This window comes from Cervus elaphus, chromosome 7 (assembly GCF_910594005.1).
Source record: "Cervus elaphus chromosome 7, mCerEla1.1, whole genome shotgun sequence".
Lineage (NCBI taxonomy): Eukaryota > Metazoa > Chordata > Mammalia > Artiodactyla > Cervidae > Cervus > Cervus elaphus.
In genome coordinates, this window is record NC_057821.1 from 9,415,086 (window position 1) to 9,425,702 (window position 10,617).

Consider the following 10,617-nt stretch of genomic DNA (forward strand, 5'->3'; position numbering starts at 1 on the left):
CACCCCAGGATACTAGGTGGTGAGTCTTCTCATGTTCCAGCCTTGAAAGCCATATGGCGTCACTTCTGCCATGTGGTTGGGGCCAGCCCAAGTTCAAGGGCAAGGGACTACCCAGGGTGCAAATCCCGGGAGGTGTGGTGTCACAGAGGTAGGAGTCTGGAGCTTGGAGGGAGGCTGGACCAGAGACACGGCTTGGGCACCAGCAGCAGCATGTACGTGCTAACCAAAAGCCAGGGAATGGAGGCGTTCTGTGCACTCTTGAGCATGTACGTGGTGTGTGGGTGTGTATGTGTGGATGTGTGGGTGTGTGTGGTAGGTGCAGTGTGTGAAGTGGGTCTATGTGCCTGTATGTGGTTGGGAGCTGGAGGCTGGCACAGAATAACTGGGATTCGAAGGAAACGTGTGCCTTTCCATCAGCTTTGGGGGGTTGGGCTCCCTTTTCTGCTGCCTCCCACTTTCTGCCTGGAGCGCCTCTGCCACCTCCAGAGTCACCGGGCCGCTGTCAGGCAGCCCGCGTCCCCCTCACTCTCCAGCGGGCCCGGGTGGAGGCCACCCAGTGAAGCAGGCAAGGCTCGTGAAGGCCGCCCTGCCAGCAGCCCCCAGAGGACACCATTCTTGTCACCAAAGGCCTCTGGGGATGGTGAAGGGGTGCTGTCCACCTGCCCAGGCCCCTGAGTCTGATATATGCAAAGGTCACTCAGCCAAAAGTCAGGAGTTCTGGGTTCTGCTCCCCCATGTGACTGTGCGTTCTCTGAGCCAAATAAAATGACTGAACGAGAGCCCTGAGTTTCCATCCAGAGTCCCGGGACCGCAGGCAGCTCCACACAGCCTCTCCCACACCCTCTCCCTCCACCCCCGTCTCAGCTGAAACCTGGAAGGGGCCACAGAGGCAGGACAGCACCTAAGTTCCAGAGGTCATTTCAGGCAATCTCCTGCCTGGGTTCCAGCAACATCTCTGTCTGAGCCCCAGGCCCTCATCAGTCAGAGGAGCCCAGCAGCTGCAGGGGAGGAAGCAGAGGGGGAGTTAATCTTCCCTGGAATATTAATGGCCCCATCAGGAGTACTGGGGACAAGCAGAGCAGCAATCTGCCTTTATTAAGGAGGCGGGCACCAGCTGGAGTTCAGGGGCCCCAGGAGACAGAAGTGGGGAGAGCAGAGGCAGGTGGGGAGCCCTGAGGGTGGAGCAGCCAGTGGAGGGGCACCCCACTGCCCCTGGGCCTCAGAGCCCCTCCTACCCCTCTCCCTCCCCTCTCCTGGCCCCTCCTCCAGGAAGCCTTCCAGCAGTCATGCTTGGCTGGTTCTCTCAGACCACCTCCATTCATTTGGACTGTGCTTGTCACCTGGATGGACTGCCCTCCCTGTAACTGTCCAGCTTGGTGGGTCCCAGGCTTGCCGCACACTATATACAATCACCTGGAGACTTTTGGACTTCCCAGGCGGTGCTAGTGGTAAATAATCTGCCTGCCAATGCAGGAGACATGGGAGACGTGGGTTCGATTCCTGGGTCCAGAAGATCCCCTGGAGGAGGAAATGGCAACCCACTCCAGTATTTTTGCCTGGAGAATCCCATGGAAAGAGAAGCCTGGCAGGCTGCAGTCCACAGGGTCACACAGAGTCGGGCATGGCTGAAGGGACTTAGCACGCACGGGGACTTTTAGCGACCCTGATGGCCTATTCACACCCGGAGATCATTTCAGTAGTCAGGAGCAGGCCTTGGTGTGGCTGTTAATGTATTAGTTTCCGGGTGCTGGCAGCATGCCTCCCGGATGAGACGCCCAGCCTGACCTAGGGGACCCCCTCAGTTTTACCAGCACCCTGCTGCTGCTCCAGAGAGTGCTAACATGTACCTGTGCTCACTGTAGGTATGTGCTTGATACACTCACTGGCTCCTCACAACAAGCCAGGGACCTATTGTTATGTTCCAGGGTATACGGGGAAACTGAGGAACAGAGAGGTTAAGTAAGTTGCCCAAGGCCACACAAACTGGTAGTGGGGCCCCAAAGCTGGGCTCTGAACCACTCTGTCTGGAGCCTACAAAAGGGACCTAATGACCAAAGTCTCAAGACGCAGGTCCTCTGGGAGGAGACAAGAGGACGTTACAGCCAGGTCACCAGGAACCGGGTCTTTTTCTGGGAACAGATGCGACAGACCCAAGTTGGGTGCCAGGGAGAGGTGGGGTCAGAGGGAGCAGGGCATTGAAAGCAAGCCCACGCAAGCCTGAGCAAGGCCTGGGCAGTTCAAAGAGTTTCCTTTCCACCAGTCACCTTGAGGCCCTCCAAGGCCTGTTCCAAAGCCCATATTACTGATGGGGAAACCAAGGCTGGGGGTGGGGGGAAGGAGCCGGCCAACTTCTCAAGCTGGTTTGGTTAAGGCTTGGGGTGGACCCACCTGTGAGAATGTGCACTGCTCAAGGGCTTCCTCCTTGACCAGGTGCATGTGTGCCCCAAGGAGTCAGGTCTGCAGGGGTGGGGGGCGCATGCATGCCTTGAGCCCACCTGGATGCCTGGCCCACACGCCACTGCAGGCCCCAAGGGAAGGAACGCAGTGCTTCGACTCCACAGGCCATTGGCTCCCCTGTGAATAAGCCAACATGGGGAGGAAGCATCAGTTAGCCAGCACTCACTCAATTACTTAAGCCACCACCAGGACAGAGGTACGAAGCCGAGATTAACCATTGGCCTCATGACTGGAAGCAATATGTATTTTGCCTGCCCCCCTTTTGCCTTTTTTGTTCACCAAGTTAAATCAATGTATTAGAGTTGCTCGCAATCAGTTTGGTTTGATTCCCCAACACTGAAGAAGAGAAATGAGGCACTGGGGCCCCAGAGCCAGATTTCACTCATTCAAATGAACCTGCGCCAGCCAGAGGGGGCCCGGCCAACCTGTCACATGCCACCTGCCCTGCCCTCCACTGAGCTGTGCCGACCCCCAACCTGAAGGCTGTCTGAAGGCCCCAGGAGATGGGGACACACTCACCTCAGCTGCATCCTGACCCCTGGAGCCCCTCTCCCTGCCCCCAAACATTTCTAATCGAAACCAGATCCTCACCCCACTCAGCACTCCAGAAGATGTCACATCACACACACTCCAGTGAGCTGTGCTTTCCAAGGCAGAACCCCACAGCGTGGGGCGTGACAGGCACCTTCCACAGTCCCTCCCACCACAGTGCCTCGGACCCCACCATCGGAATCCTAGATGATCACAGCAATGACGATACTGGTGAGCATCTACTGGGAGTTCCCCATGCATCAGGTGCTGGTTCCATGAACTCATCTAATGATGTAGACGCTATGATTGGCTCCCTTTTCTCAGTGGAGACACGGAGGCTGGAGAGGTTAGGTGGCCTCCCCGAGGCCACACAGGCAGCACGTGGCTGCGGCTCGCACAGTGGAGGCACTATCCAGAAGCCGCCATCAAGCCCCGGTTCTCTTCCTTCCCTTATGGCTGGAAAGCTGAAATGCTCACCTTCCTAGCCTCCCTGGCTGCGAGGAAGAGCCCCATGACATAATTTTAGTCAATGAACAAGAGGCAAAAGTCTTTGGAGCACCTATTCTCAAAGAAAAAGCCCAGCTAAAGAAGAATCCTTCACCCCCCTTTTCCCCACTCCTCTCTGGGGGCCCCTTTCCCTTCTGGTTATTTATGGGGGACCCAGACATTATGACCAGAGGTGCAACAGTCACCTTGTGAGCATGAGGAGAAACTCATTTGCTAAATGTGATGGAATGGGAAATCAAAGGATGCCAGGTCCCAGTGACATCCTTGAGCTACTGTACCAGCTCAGGACTACCTTCTCCCAGCTCTTGGATGAGCCAAAGAAACCCCTCATTTGTTTAAGCCCCTCTACCATCATTCTCTGTCCCTCACTGCTGAATGTATTCCTAGCTAATAAGATTCAAACACAGTGGTATGGCTCCAGAGCCCCAGAGCTTAGCAATCTTGTCCCACCTGCCCTGAGTTTGTAGAGGACATTTTGGAAGTTCTTCATGATATACACTCTTTGGGGGTCCCCTCCTCTCCCAAACTGAAGGGCCATTTATGCCACGTCACTTGGCAGCTGCCTGAGCATAGCTCATTGGCTGTAAGATGGGCACCTGGCCAAGAGCTGAGGCATCAGATTCCCACTCAAGTGCCTGAACCCAGCCTGGGGCCCGGTCTCAGGTAGAGAACACTGTGATGCTCTACCCGCATCCCTCTTTAGGAGTGGAGGGTGCATTTCTCAGCTGCTGGAAGTGCCGCTGATGGGAGACATCTCTCAGCTGCCACCCCTTCAAGGACAGCCTCAGCGGAAGACAGCCCTGTCAGAGGTCATGCCCTCTTTCCTAGGCGGCCCACTCCAGTGACTAGTTGGAGGTGGGTGGGTGAGGTGTGTTAAAAGTCCAGTCCTCTCACCATCTGGGTCCAGAGCTTTCTGTGAGATCAGCTGATGACATTTGGAGGGTGGTGTCCCAACCTGACCTTTCCCTCTTTCCACCCCTGAATGCTTCCTTTCCTTCCACAGGTGTTGAGCTTGAGAACCTTCCAAATTAAACATCTTCCAGGATAAACTCCATCTCAGAGCTGCCTCCCAGGGAAGCCAACCCCATGATGCAAGAACTACAAGGGCTGAAGAGACTATGTCATCCACAAACAGAGATGGAAGCCAGAGCCTGGAGCCCAGTGAGAGACACGTACCTGGCCCCAGGGAGGGAGCAGATGAAACTGCTGATTCCTGACATCTTTCAGCTCCTGGTGATGTCCTCAGTTCTGCGAGACATGCTTGATCCCTCATAATACCCATCTTTGCTGAGCTTGCTTAAGTGAATTTCGATCTCTTGCCCTCAAACCATCCTTGAACAAGACCTGCTGCTACTCTGCATTTTAAGAATAAGAAACGAAAGCCCAGAGGGAAGGGGCTTCCCTGAGGTCATAGCAAGTTAGTGAGAGAGGAAGGTCTTCATCCTTTACTTATGTAACAAATTGCTATTGAGGACCTACTGTGTGCCATGAATTGTGTACATTTGTGGGTTAATAACTGTAAGCAAGGCAAACACTCTTTCCTATCACTGAGCTCACAATCCCATGAGAAAGAAAAATAAACAAACAAACAATTACAATACAGGGAGATAAGGGCTGTGGAATCACCTAGGAGGGGCACTTATCCCAGGCAGGGACGCTCCCAGCAACTCCCTAGGGGAAACGACATCTATGCCACAGGAGAGTCTGAGCCCTCCAGGGAGAGGGGAAAGTGAAAAGGCTCAGAACTGAAAGGGAGTGGTGTGTGGAATCCACACTCTGGCTTCCTCTGCCCGGCATCTTTCCTTTGGGGAGGAGGGCCTCAGTTTCCCTGGGCCCCTGTTGCTTCCGGGAGATGGCCAATCACCACCCCCACGTCCCTCACCACACGGTTAGGTCCACGGCTCAGTCTGGCCCAATCAGAGCCTCCCTCAAAAGTCCGCATCTCTAATGGAGACACACGGGGGTGGAAGGTGGTAAGGGCTGAGGCATCGTGTAGCAGTGCCCCGGGGGGAGTGTCCACAGTACCCAGATGCCCAGAGCTGCGGGGGTCCTGTGCCTCTTGAGCCTCAGTGTCTAGCCTTTCCTTCTATTCCATGCCCTGCTTCACTGTCTCTTTGATAAATCCCCTATTCTTGTTTCACTCTTTCATCAGTCAATTTTTGATACTTGCAGCTGAAGAACCCTGATTTCAGAAATTAGTACCACAAGTGGAATTTATGACATTAAACCTTAGGGACAGGTAAGCTACCTGAAATTGGTTTTCTTAGCTTCATGGGGCCAAAATCAGAAGGACTCTGGTTCACATTATTCAACAGAAAAGAGGTTACCAATGGTATGCGGTGGTGAACAGGTAATCATGCCACACATTCCGGTCACCTGGGACCAAGTGCCGACTGAATGTGAGAGACTCCAGCAGCTGCTGTGGGCCAATTTATAAAGGATGAGGAAAGCTGGGACCTTCAGCTGGATGGCTGTTCCTAACATTGGATAATTTAAAGCAAGAAAATGACAGGCTCAAATCAAAATGTTCGCCTCAAGGCACAGAATAAAATTCAGGGCCATTATATGAAAGAATCTTTTATTGCATATTGCTACAGAGTTTGAAACTGCTGAAGACTGAACTTCGAGATTGATTTTGAAGTTCCTGAATTACAGTGTCAGTAGAATTCACAACCTCACTTGGTCCCTTCTGTGAGCAGGAGGTCAGTGGTCAGGAAACATGAGTGTCCTACTGGAGCGGTGGTACCTGGGGGGATTACCAGGACCCTAAGCCTAAGCAGCTCACCGCCTCACTCTTGAATTGCTTCCCCATCCACCTCTCACATTTTCTCCCTGAATAGTCAAGAGTTCAGACTCCTCGTGGTCCAGATGAGATGATGAAGAATCAGGGGGAGAGAAGAGTTATACTCAGAAAGGACTGCAGGAATGCACTCATTTATATTTCTAAGGTGTGAGGAAGATGTGTGGGGAGGATCTCGAGAGTGCCTGTATCAAGTGGGAGGGACATGGGTGGGGGCCGGACTGCATTTACTGATATGGGCGCCGGTCACCAGAAATCTTGCATTCAAGGTGCTCTTGCAGACAGTTGGCAGACGTTCTGACATTTGCAGAAATCATTAATGCGAATCTGAATCAAGTGATGATCTGCACTAATTGGCTAAAAAGGACCAAAAAATCCCTGGCATAAGTAGGGGAAGGAAGGCCAAACAACCAGCCAAGAACACCGAATGGATCTATCGATGGGCACAGATTCCAGGTCACTTCTTCTTCCTACTTCCCTTGCGGTTTCTATCAGTGAGACAAAGTCATGATCTTGTCTTTTATAACCAAAATATTAGTAACATATTTCAGATATACAAAAGGCATAACGAACAACACAACAAACATCCGGAAACCTCTTATGCAACCTAACATATAGAAAGTAGGAGTTCAAGTCCTCTGGGAAGCAGACACCATGATGGGATTTAAAAACGCCTGCAAAGGATAACATCAGGGAGGCAGAGTAGGAGGAAGGGTCATCAGATCACCACGTGGTCTGACCCCTGAGAAGGACCGAGGGAAGTGTCCCAGACAGCCGCACCGTTCTGAGAAAGTTTCAGGAAGGCTACCAGGAAGTCCTGGAGCCAAAGTCGCCCTCGACAGGACCCGGGTGGGGAGTGGGGGTGGTTGCCTGGTACCCCTGCCAGGCCCAGCTGGGACGGGTGCAGCCTGGGAAGCGTGTTGCTGTTGTTGTTTAGTCACCAAGTCATGCCCAACTCTTTGTGACCCCATGCCAGGCCTCCCTGTCCCTCACCATCTCCCAAAGTTTGCCCAAGTTCATGTCTGTTGCATCAGTGATGCCACCCAGCCATCTCATCCTCTGATGCCCTCTTCTCCTTCTGCCCTCAATCTTTCCCAGCATCAGGGACTTTTCCAATGAGTCAGCTGTCAACTTCAGCATCAGTCCTTCCAACAGGTATTCAGGGTTGATTTCCCTTGAGATTGACTGCTTTGATCTCCTTGCTGTCCAAGGGACTCTCAGGAGTCTTCTCTAGCATCACAGTTCAAAAGCATCAATTCTTTAGCGCTCTGCCTTTTTTACGGTCCAGCTCTCAAAACCATCCCACTGATAGCTCAGTTGGTAAAGAATCCTCCTGCAATGCAGGAGACCCTGGTTTAATTTCTGGGTCGGAAAGATCCCCTGGAGAAGGGATAGGCTACCCACCCCAGTTTTCTTGGGCTTCCCTTTTGGCTTATCTGGTAAAGAATCTGCCTGCAATGTGGGAGACCTGGGTTCGATCCCTGGGTTGGGAAGATCCCCTGGAGAAGGGAACAGCTACCCACTCCAGTATTCTGGCCGGGAGAATTCCATGGAGTGTATAGTCCATGAGGTCACAAAGAGTTGGACACGACTGAGTGACTTTCACTCACAACCATTTGTGACCACTGGGAAGACCACAGCCTTGACTATACGGACCTTTGTCAGCAAAGTAATGTCTCTGCTTTTCAACACACTAAGTTTATCATGGCTTTCCTGTCAAGAAGCAAACATCTTCTGATTTCATGGCTGTAGTCATCATCCACAGTGATTTTAAAGCCCAAGAAGAGGAAATCTGCACTACTTCCCCCTATTCCCCCTTTGATGTTTGCCATGAAGTAATGGGGCCAGATGCCATGATCTTAGTTTTTTTAATATTTAGTTTTAAGCCGGCTCTTTCACTCTCCTCCTTCACCCTCATCTAGAGGCTCTTTAGTTCCTCTCCGCTTTCTGCCATTAGAGTGGTATCACCCGCATATCTGAGATTGTTGATGTTTCTCCCGCCTATCTTGATTCCAGCTTGTAACTCACCCAGCCTGGCATTTCTTGTGATGAGCTCAGTGTATAGATTAAACAAACAGGGTGACAGCAGACAGCCCTGTCGTACTCCTTTCTCAGTCTTGACCCAACCAGTTGTTCCATAGAGGGTTCTAGACCCCCGGACTCGGGGAAGTTGATAAAGGGTCTCTCGGGGTGAGATGAGAGAGCAGCCCACCAGGCACTCACCTGAGTCCACAACCCAAATCCTCTGTGCTGTGGGCTCCCTCCATCGCCTGTAACTGGGATAGCAACCTCACCAGGGCTGGTTTGGACCCAGCGACCCTCAAAGAAAGGGGTGGGCAGCACTTTTGAACAAGGAGCTGCTGCCACAGCACAGAAGAGACAGTGCATCTTCCACCGAATGTCCCCCAGAGAAAGCCGCCGCTCTTCTCCTGGGTCGCTGAGCACAGGCGGAGAGGACGAGCGGGTGAGTGTCTGGCTCACTCTGACTCCTGGGGGCCTGGAGGTCAGAGTGGTCCTGCGACAGCTCAGGAAGAAGGCAGTTCTCACCTGAATTCACCACACACCAGGTCAGTGAGACATCAGCCCCCACCAGTAGTTACTTCCCAAGTTCCTGAGAGGAAATCAAGGCCCTTGTGGGTGACAGGAAGCCCACCTCAGCTTCCTGACTGGAAGACGAGGGCCAGTTACAATAGGAAAGGCCAGGGGGAAGCCACTTATGCTCTCCCTGCCTGCAAATGGAGGGAACCAAAGCAACACTGCAAGCCCAAGGAGCCCACAAAGCTGGGCGTCCCCGTCTGACACCAGAAAGGTGGCCTGTGATGGCCCGGTCACACCCCCTATGCTATCACACAGACCCGCTAGTGTGAAGAACAGCCAGCTCTTTGCCAGCAACAATGGCGCATTGTAAACTCAAGCGGGTGGTGGCTTGGTTTGCAGTTGCCGTTCCAGGTGTAATCTCTCTGGTAGAGCAAATTAATCCAGCCCCGGCCCTTGGTATCCAGTTACCGATCTGAAAAGTGGAATGTACTCCACGTGATCAACAGAAAACACCAGAAGCCATTTGCTTGCATCTGACCAGGAGAATAGTAAAAGGTTACTGCCCTGCCTCAAGAACACTGGCTTTAGAGTTCCTCCTGCGGCCTTGGACCACCTCTCCATCCCCTGGACATCACCCTGCCAATAGGTTTATCCTCGGCATTGGCAGCAAAATGCAGGCAGGATAGGACCAGAAAGAAGTCATGGTGTCCCGGATGTCTTGGTAAGATGCACATGTGACAGAAACTGGGCTGTAACTCAGGGCCTCAGCGAGGATCCGGCAGGTCCAAGATCTGAGATCTGTGGACTACTCTCTTCAGAGGAAAGAGAATCTTCTGCCACCTGAACCCACTGTCTCTAAACAGAATGCAGAATGCTCGGTGGACTTTGGATTTTGGGAGCAGCCTGGAGATCAACTCCTTTTCTAAGGAACCCAAAGGTGCCCAGCTTTGAGGGGCCCCATGCAGCAGAGGCTCCACAGAGGCCAAGCTGGACTGCAAGCCTCAGCCCCGGGCCAGCGGTGCCCAGAGCATCCAGGGCAGGGCATGATGCTGCCTGGGGCTCCCCTGCAGCAAGCCCCAGTGGGACAGCCCCAGGAAAGCCTCTAGAGCTTTTGAGCAAGTAACTCTTCTCCTTTGAGGAAATGGCTCCTTGCCACGGCTGTAGAGAGACTGAATATCTGACTTTGAGTCATGAAGCAGTTAGCAGCCTGAGATGCCCCTCACAAATGCCATCAGTCCCCCTGACCCCACATGGGGCGTGCCCAGCAGCGTCCATCTTCAGTAACCCTGTCCCGCATGGGAGTGACCTCTGATACTCTAGGCAGCAGAGACCAGTAGTATCAGAAAGGGATATTTTAGTTGCCACAGAAAACCCTGAGGCAGTAGAAAGGCTCACATAATTTTTAAAAAGCCAAAGTTACCTGCTTCAGGTGAGGCTGAATCCAGCAGCGCAGTGATCTCACCGGAGACCGTGTTCCTGCCTCTCTTTCTGCTTTCCACGGTGTTAACCTCATCCTAACATTGCCCTCTCTGGCTCCCTCGGGATGGCTGTCAGCATTCCTGGGGCTTCTCTGCTTCCTCCTTCAAGTCCGGCGGCAGTGAGCGCAGCTCTGGGGCCCCTCGTGGGAAAGCAGAGGAGCTCCTTTCCCAGAATCCTCCAGCAGCCTGTGTCTGATTGGCCTGAACTGGGTCACGTGCCCGTCCGCGGACCAATGCTGGTGTCTGGGGAGCTTCACTGGGAGGCAGCAGACATCCAGGGGCTGAAGGAAGCCAGTCCTATCCAAG

General features: G+C 53.1%; 1 long non-coding RNA gene across 1 annotated transcript; it reads right to left on the reverse strand.

The window, feature by feature from the left end:
• Nucleotides 1-1,863: 1,863 nt before the first annotated feature.
• LOC122697726 lies at nucleotides 1,864-10,398 on the reverse strand. Its single transcript, XR_006342157.1, has 3 exons — nucleotides 10,254-10,398; nucleotides 2,389-2,574; nucleotides 1,864-1,939 (listed from the first exon to the last, which is right to left on the reverse strand). It is a non-coding gene; the product is annotated as an uncharacterized LOC122697726 (long non-coding RNA).
• Nucleotides 10,399-10,617: the final 219 nt, after the last annotated feature.